Source organism: Anopheles coustani (assembly GCF_943734705.1).
Source record: "Anopheles coustani chromosome X unlocalized genomic scaffold, idAnoCousDA_361_x.2 X_unloc_67, whole genome shotgun sequence".
NCBI classification, from domain to species: domain Eukaryota; kingdom Metazoa; phylum Arthropoda; class Insecta; order Diptera; family Culicidae; genus Anopheles; species Anopheles coustani.
In genome coordinates, this window is record NW_026525178.1 from 112,501 (window position 1) to 121,698 (window position 9,198).

Here is a 9,198-nt window from a genome sequence, read left to right on the forward strand (position 1 = left end):
AACCTCGTCCCACTTGTCCTGCCACTGGTGGTATGTGGCGAGACGCTCCTGCTCCCGCATCTCTTTAGCCGACAGACCCCCAGGGTCGGCGTTCACTCTACGATGGTAGTAGCGTGCGTCCTCTTTTACCAACAGCGCTATTGGGATGGTACCCGCTATCACTGCGGCAGCGTCGTATGAGATTGTCCGGAATGCGAAGGATGCTCCGACCACAACCCTCTTCTGGACCCTCTCAAGCAGCCGTTGCTCCTCCCTGGTTTCAACACCCTCGTGCCACACCGGTGCACCGTAGCGGAGGATGCTGTTGACGACCGAAACCAGGAGGCGACGCTTCTTGCACTTTGGCCCACTGTGCCGTCGCATCAACAGTGCAAGTGCTGTCGCTACTCGAGAAGCCTTTTGAGTGACTTGCTTGACGTGCTCTGACCACTTAAGATTGTGTTTGATACGGACGCCTAGATATTTGATGTCGGTTGCCGAACGAAGAAGAACTCCGTTGATGTTAACCGGGATGTTCTTGTAATCCTTCTTCTTCTTCGACACCATCACAATATCCGTCTTAGCTGCGGCGAGCTCCAGCTGATGTTCGCGCATCCAGGTCACAACCCTATTCACAGACTCCTCCGCCAAACTCGCGGCCAGTGCTGGCGTGGGTCCTGGTGCCAGGAGCACGAGGTCGTCAGCGAAGGCGACGAGCTCTACACCGGCGGGCATGTCGATGGACAGGACGGCGTCATACATGGTGTTCCACAGCGTCGGACCAAGTATGGAACCCTGTGGGACTCCCGCCGACAATTCCCGGGTGACCGGACCGTCCGACGTCTCATAAACTAGTAGCCGTCCCCGAAACCAGCTTTCCAGTATCCGCTGCAGGCATGCCGGAACGTGCTTTTCTTGCAGTGCTTTGGCGATGGACCGCCAGCTCGCCGTGTTAAAAGCATTGCGTACATCCAATGACACCACCATCAGACACTTGTTAGCCCTCCGATCCGTCATTCGGTGGGCCATCGCACGCTGGCCGGCCTCCTTAACACGTTCAATCGCCTGAATTGTAGACCTGCCCTTTCTGAATCCATACTGAGACGGCGACAGGCGAGGGTGATCTGGGTCTTCCAGGTGTTCATTTAGGCGATCCAAGATCAGCCGCTCCAAGATCTTGCCTGATCCGTCGAGCATCCCAAGAGGCCGAAAGGATGACGGATCGCCCTGAGGTCTTCCGGACTTGGGTAGCAAAGCAAGTCGTTGTCGCTTCCAGTCAGCGGGAAAGGTGCATTGATCGAAGCACTCCTGGAACACGCGGCGAAACGTCTCCGTGTGCTCGCGAACAGCGACCCTCAGTGCCGCATTGATGATGCCATCGGGTCCCGGGGCCTTAGTGGGCACCATCCGCGCCGCGATCGCCAAGAGCTCCTCATCCGACACCTCCCTCACTGGCTCCTGCGTTGTCTGCCCCCAATCGACCAGATCCGGTGCAGGCCACTCAAAAGTGCCATGATCCGGGAAGAGTTCCGACACGACGTGCTGTAGAATCGCAGGATCTCGCTCCGGGGGGACGCGGCTACCCTTAAGGCGTGACGTTACTACCTTGTAGGCAGTGCCGAAGACGTTGTCCTCAGCTTCCGCAATCATCTCATCAAAGCTACGGTCCTTGCTTGCCTTGATGGCACGGGCGAGTTCCTTCTTACAGCTCCTGTGCCGTTCTCTGGCCAACTCTCGCTGTGCACCGGTTCCGGCGGTCAAAATCGCATCCTCAGATGACTTGCACTGCTCCCTGAGAAGGCCGATTTCCTGCGTCCACCAGTACATTTCCGGTCTCACCAAAAACTGCGCTGGCGGTGCCCTCTGCATCACCTCATCGCAGGCTCTAGTAAGTCCAGCGGTGAGAGTCGCCGGTGATACAGCCGCTTCGGCAAACCCGGAAGCCTGGAGCGCGATCTGGAAGGCTTCGGGATGGAATTGACGCAACTTCCATCTCGGTCCAATCTGCTCGCGTTGTCGCTGCCGGTCGCGATGCTGGTGCTGTTGTTGCGGTTGCCTCTGCTGGTGTGGTGAAGCGCTGCTGACTGGTGTCGCGGATACGCTGAATCTCACGTATCTGTGGTCACTGTTGGTGAAAGTGTCGAGCACCCGCCAGTCGTTACCGGGTTCAATGGCCGGACTGGCGAAGGACACGTCGACCACACTTTCAGTAGCACTGCCATTGCCGACGAACGTGGGCACACTGCCGCGGTTCAAGATCGCCAGGTCGAGCTGGTCGACGACCTCGGCGAGATCTTCACCACGCGGCTTCGTCCTCGCGCTGCCCCATCGCACGTGCCAGGCATTGAAGTCGCCCGCCAAGACTACGAGGGGGTGTGCTCTGGCCTCGATATCGATCTCGTCGAGCAGCCGCTGGTAGTCCTCGTCCGTCCATCCCGGTGTTGGTGGGGCGTAGCAAGAGATGAAGGTCACCCCCGCCACCTGGACCGACACCAGTCCTACCCTACTTGCCCAGACTCGCTGTATGGGCAAGGCTCCGGTCGTAATAACAGCTGCCTTCGCTGTCGAGTCCACCGCCCAGTTCCCGTTATTGGGTGGAACACGGTAGATCTCCGACGCCAGCACAATATCGATCCTTTGCTCCCGTGCGGTCTGGAGCATGAGATCTTGTGCTACCCTGCTGCGCGCCAAGTTGATCTGGAGGATCTTCAACCCAGCGTCACGCCCTCTAACAGTGGTGTTCGTAGCTAGCGGGAACATGACGGCTGGCTACTTCCGCTGCAAACCGGTGAACCTGTCTGATGTTGTCCGGAACACGTAAGGCACTTGGGGCCCGAGCTGCACTCCTTGGCCTTGTGCTGCTTCGATCCGCACCGGAAGCAGCACTTGGAGTAGTCAGGGCCGGTGCACTCGCGAGAGCGGTGCCCCTTGCCAAAGCAGCGGTAGCAGAGCTGCTCTCCAGCAGGGACCGATGCGAGCGCCTGCACGACGCAACTCGTGTTCCCTATGGTGACCCGGTGACCGTCGAGAAGCTGGCACTGCCCGCGCGGCAGCTTGATATGGGCTTTCTGCAGCCCGTCGTACCGCCGCCACATCCGAACTGCCTCGCCCGGAACCGTCAGCCCCGCCTGTCGCTTAATCGCCGAAATCAAGTCATCGACAGTCGCCAGCATGTCGATTCCTGTGATCGCGGCCGTCTGCTTGTCGACAAGGAGGTGGGCCACTCCATCCTCCTTGATGGCTTCGCTGACATCGGCCAATACACTCTCGCAGTCCGTGTTCGGCTTCAGCCACAGCGACAGCTTCCGCTCCCCTGTGCGGCAAACCCTCGCCACGAACTGATCCACATTGGTCTTGAAACGCACTGCCTTGTATGTGTCGAGGAAGGCCTTGCCCTCGTTGGCCTCGAGGACGATCACCGCAGGCCTCTCCACTTTAGCAGCGCTCTTTCCCGCTTTCTGTGGTGCTGCTCTCTTGTCTCCCTTGGCCACGACTTTAGCAAAGGATGCGGGTTGTGCATGCACCTTGGCTGCCACAGCCGCTGCTTTCTTTACCTTCGGTTTTGGCTTTTCTGGAGCCATGGCCTGGGACGAGGCGGCCTCGACCGGGATCTCGGGGACATCAGGAGTGATGACGTCGTCCATGCCCGTCGGTTCGCCCTCTTTCTTCTTGCCGCGCCTTGCCCGGCTCCGCTTTCGTTTGGGAGTGTCGCCAGGTGGATGCTGGCTTTGCCCAACAGCACTGGAGTCGACGACATGTTGTTGTTGCTGCTGCGTAGCTACCGCCAACTCTCCCATCGAGTGGAGTCCACTTTGGAGCAGCATAAGTTCTCTTTCGCTGGCTGCGGCACGCTCACGAAGGCTGTTGTTGTCCCGCTTCAGCTCCTGATTTTCGCGAGACAACAACTTCAGCTTTGCCTTCAGCTCCGCGTCGACATCCTTTGCCGTCGCCCGGCCCGTCTCCATCTCGCAAACCTTAGCGAGGAGAGTCTCGACGGTTGCCCGGAGCTCCCTCAACTCGCTGCTGAGGCTTGCGATTGTCAGCTCCTGCGGCGGGGCTTCGGCCACCTGCTGGACGACGGTTGAGTTGAGCTCGTCCTCGTCGCTTTCCTCTGAAATCTCCATATCACTGGCTAGCAGGGCCATCCGCTGCACCACCACCACCGGCCGAGTGGGCGTCGCAGTCGATGGCGCGACACTGCCTCCCTTTCGCTGCCGAGTCAACGGCAGCGCAACCGATGATGTCATCACTTTGTCCCCGTCGTCCTTCGGCGATGGCGCGGTAGCGTCACAGGTGGACCGGAGCCTGACGGACCGACGCGTCGAAGGCTCCCCCGATGCCTGCTCCATTCCCCTACTGCAACCCTGAAAATCGCTGTGGGCAATGGGTTAGGTTGCGGAGAGCCAGGGTGGAGTGTCTGGGAAGGGAAGGTGGGAAGGGGAAGGGGAGTGGAGGAAGGCCAAGTACCGGTGCGAAATAGAAACTCCAACAAATAAAAGGCCAAACCAATCTTTTTCCCCTTTCCAAATCTGAGCTTATATCTCAGTTCTTCTCTGCGATCAGGTGCCGCCTGGTTGACAAATCCGCAAACCGCCAGCCGATACACTCGCCATAAAACTCAGAGTGCCGCCTGGTTGTGATAACCGGTGATCTCCACCAGCCGAGACACTTGATGAACTGAAGGCGCCGCCTGGTTGTGACGTTTAAAAAGCTCAGCACCAGTGCCGCCGCCTGGTAACAATGTTCGAAATCTCCGTGAGCCGAGACACCCGCCACGACCCGAAGCGCCGCCTGGTGGCAATGCTGGCAATCCGCTGGTACTGGTGGCGCCGCCTGGCGGCCAAGTTCGGAACCAAGTTTAGCCGAGACACACTGAAATATTTCACCGGGATGATCGAACCTCGAAATTTTTCAGCCGAGACACATGAAACATTTCACTTTTAGCCGAGACACCTTGAAAAGTTTCACTGAAACATTTCAACCGGATGGTTGGTCCATGAAATATTTCAGCCGGGACACTTGAAACATTTCACCCCCAGCCGGGACACCTATCCGGGACACACTGCCGCCAACGGTCAATTAAAAATACCGGCCAATTTGGATAACCGGCCAATTTGAATTACCGACCGATTTGAATTAACGGCCACTTCAAATCAACGGCCACCGACTCCACCAACGGTCAATTTGAACGACCCGAAAATCCGGCACCAACGGTCCTTTTTTGAAAAACTGGATCAGATGACACGGAGCCCGATTCGGCTTAGGTGAAATCGCTCGGATCTTCGAGTCCGAATCCGGCTGGAAAATGGACGATCGAATCTTCACCTGCCAAAATTTTTGCACCGCGTGCTTTCACTTTATTTACACTTATTTTGCGCTGAATTCGTCTTTTTTCATACAGTTTTCTCTGACTTTCGTTTTAAAACACCGTCTGTCATCTAAAAAACCACATCCGGCCAGGATCCGGACACTTTTTTAACCGAAAAACTCGTAGTCCCAAATGGGGCTACGCCCCGGGCCGCTCTCCATACAAAATGTAAACAAACACTTTTCTTTCTTATTTTTCGTTGAAATCGATGATTTCAGTGCGGTTTTCACTACTAATCTGTAGATTGGCACTAGTTTTAACGATTACACCAAACTTTCGTGGGTTCTTTAAACTTTTTACGCGAAATTTTTATGAAAAACACGGAGCGACGCTCAGCACGTGTTGACACTACAGCGTTTGACAGCTCACACACAGGGATAACTGGCTTGTGGCCGCCAAGCGTTCATAGCGACGTGGCTTTTTGATCCTTCGATGTCGGCTCTTCCTATCATTGCGAAGCAAAATTCACAAAGCGTAGGATTGTTCACCCTTTCAAGGGAACGTGAGCTGGGTTTAGACCGTCGTGAGACAGGTTAGTTTTACCCTACTGGTGTGCAAGTACTATCTCAATGGAATTCCTGTGCAGTACGAGAGGAACCACAGGTACGGACCAATGGCTCAATACTAGTCCGAGCGGACTTTGGTATGACGCTACGTCCGTCGGATTATGCCTGAACGCCTCTAAGGTCGTAACCGAACCAGGCTGGTAGTATATGTATAGGAGTCGTTAGCTAGATGGCTAATAACATCACGAGACCGGATTGAGTCTTCTATAGACTCTTTCCATTTATTGGAAACCCTCAAACTGAGCCTATCGCGAGTGCGCTCGCCGAAGTACCTGAAGTGGGAAAAGGCGTTGTGCTTGCCGATCTTCCAAGAATAGTTTCGACTCCTAAGACCACCCGAAAACGACGGGTTTGCAGGCTGGGCGCTACGCATTGAAGAGAGATGTACATTTCGATCCTTTCAGGCGACCCATGCTTGGTGGTTGTGTGCGGTGTGCTCCCCCCGGGGGGCACATGCGGCATACCGTGTGTGGACTAGTTGGACCCACCCTTGCGGTGGACCGACCGGTCAGTGGTGTTTGCGGGTTAACACATGCGAGCGTTGCGGCCCAGAGGCCTTACCGCCTTTCACTGCGGGTTCGTCAAGAACTTGGAGATGGTCGCAACGCATCGGGTCCTCCCGGGGTACTTGGTGTTTGGATGCTGGCTTGGTGATTAAACACTTGATATTCCATCTTCGGATGAATTTCGGGTGTCACCTGTTGCCTAAGACCACTTGCATGTTTAGCTCGCCGTGGGGTAGCAAGCGTTGTGATCTAATGGCCTTACCGGGCAAACACTTTCGGTTCGTCAAGGACTTGGAGTGCCGGGACGGGTTGGCGGATCCATCACTCTGAGTATGCCGGGTTGATACTTGGGGTTGGTTTGGTTTTGGTGACCCAATACTAGATGTACCATCTCGGTGGTATGTCAGTATCACCTATACTCCAGACCACTTGCATGGTTAGCAAGCGTTGTGATCTAATGGCCCAACCGGGCAAACACTTTGGGTTCGCAAGGACTTAGAGTGCCGGGACGGGTTGGCGGATCCAACACTCTGGGTACCTCCGGGTACTTGGGGTTGGTTGAGGACTTGGTGAACAAACACTTGATATACACTCTCCGGATGTACTTCGGGTGTCACCTGTTGTCCGAGACCACTTGCATGGTTAGCAAGCGTTGTGATTCAATGGCCCTACCGGGCAAACACTTTGGGTTCGCAAGGACTTGGAGTGCCGGGACGGGTTGGCGGATCCAACACTCTGGGTACCTCCGGGTACTTGGGGTTGGTTGAGGACTTGGTGAACAAACACTTGTTGTACACTCTCCGGATGTACTTCGGGTGTCACCTGTTGTCCGAGGCCACTTGCATGGTAGCAAGCGTTGTGATTCAATGGCCCTACCGGGCAAACACTTTGGGTTCGCAAGGACTTGGAGTGCCGGGACGGGTTGGCGGATCCAACACTCTGGGTACCTCCGGGTACTTGGGGTTGGTTGAGGACTTGGTGAACAAACACTTGTTGTACACTCTCCGGATGTACTTCGGGTGTCACCTGTTGTCCGAGACCACTTGCATGGTTAGCAAGCGTTGTGGTCTAATGGCCCTACCGGGCAAACACTTTATGTTCGCGAGGACTTGGAGTGCTGGTAGTGGTTGGCGGACCCAACACTCTGGGTACCTCCGGGTACTTGGGGTTGGTTGAGAACTTGGTGAAGATACCCCTGTCACCTTGTTCGAGGCCACTTGCATGGTCGCAAGCGTTGTGATACAATGGCCCTACCGGGCAAACACTTTGGGTTCGCAAGGACTTGGAGTGCCGGGACGGGTTGGCGGATCCAACACTCTGGGTACCTCCGGGTACTTGGGGTTGGTTGAGGACTTGGTGAGCAAACACTTGATATACGTTCTTCGGATGTACTTCGGGTGTCACCTGTTGTCCGAGGCCACTTGCATGGTCAACGGTTGAGGTGGTGATGGCGGGTCGGTGCTGTAGGGTGCCGGCCTGTTGGCTGCCTTGGCCGGGTTGGTTGGTTAACACTTGATTGGGCTTGCACCCGAGGGTAATGGCACTTGAAGGTGGGTACTGGCCGGCTGACCTGGTGTGATGGTTGGTTGGTGAACACTTGGCGGTACTTGCACTTGGCTGTGCTTGGACTTGAAGGTGGGATCCGGCTGGCCTAGGCCATTGGTGGTTGGTTGGTGGGTTAGCCCTTAGCTGGGCTGGCTGGCTGGCTGGCCATCGGTGGTGTGGTGTGGTGAGGTGTGTGGAGTCGAGCATCGCGCGCCGTTGCCTTCTTCGGAGTGTTGTAGGTACGCAAGTGCTTGCAATGCAAAGAGGTTGGTGATGGAGTGACATTGCCTTCACCATGGAGTTGCGGGTACTTAGGTACTTGCAAGGAGATGGTGGTATGGTGGTGTTGCGTGTGTGGTGTTCGATTAGAAAGATATAATTTCTAAGTCCGGATTAGTGCTGTCAGTGGGGCCGCCGCTAACAGGTCCTGCACGGCCACCGTGGGGCTTGACTTGGCGCTATTCCGGACTTGGGGCGATCACGATGTCCCCGTGCGGGACTTAGAAGATGGAAGAACACAAGTACCCTTATCCCATGACTTGTGAGCGATTGGCATACGTTACCACATGAAGAGAAAAATTGGCTAAGTCCCGGATCCATATTATATGAAGAGAAAAATCGGCTAAGTCCCGGATCCATATTATATGAAGAGAAAAATTGGCTAAGTCCCGGATCCATATTATATGAAGAGAAATATCGGCTAAGTCCAGGATCCATATATAATAACCTAATAATCGGCTAAGTCCCGGATCCATATTATATGAAGAGAAAAATCGGCTAAGTCCAGGATCCATATATAATAACCTAATAATCGGCTAAGTCCAGGATCCATATATAATAACCTAATAACAGGCTAAGTCCAGGATCCATATTATATGAAGAGAAAAGTCGGCTAAGTCCGAGATTGGGTCTGTCAGACATACACTTTCAAGATACCACACAAGCAAGCAAGATGGCCTAGTGATGGAACCATATAATATGAAGAGAAAAATCGGCTAAGTCCGAGATTGGGTCTGTCGGAAATACACTATCAAGTTACCACACAAGCAAGCAAGATGGCCTAATGATGGATCCATATGATATGAAGAGAAAAATCGGCTAAGTCCAGGATCCATATAATATGAAGAGAAAAATCGGCTAAGTCCCAGATTGGGTCTGTCAGAAATACACTTCCAAGTTACCACACAAGCAAGCAAGATGGCCTAGTGATGGATCCATATGATATGAAGAGAAA

General features: G+C 54.7%; 1 pseudogene; it reads left to right on the forward strand.

Annotated features, from left to right (window-relative positions):
- LOC131270851 (large subunit ribosomal RNA) overlaps window positions 1-6,341 on the forward strand; it is an 11,046-nt pseudogene extending 4,705 nt beyond the window's left edge.
- The last annotated feature ends 2,857 nt before the right edge of the window (window positions 6,342-9,198 follow it).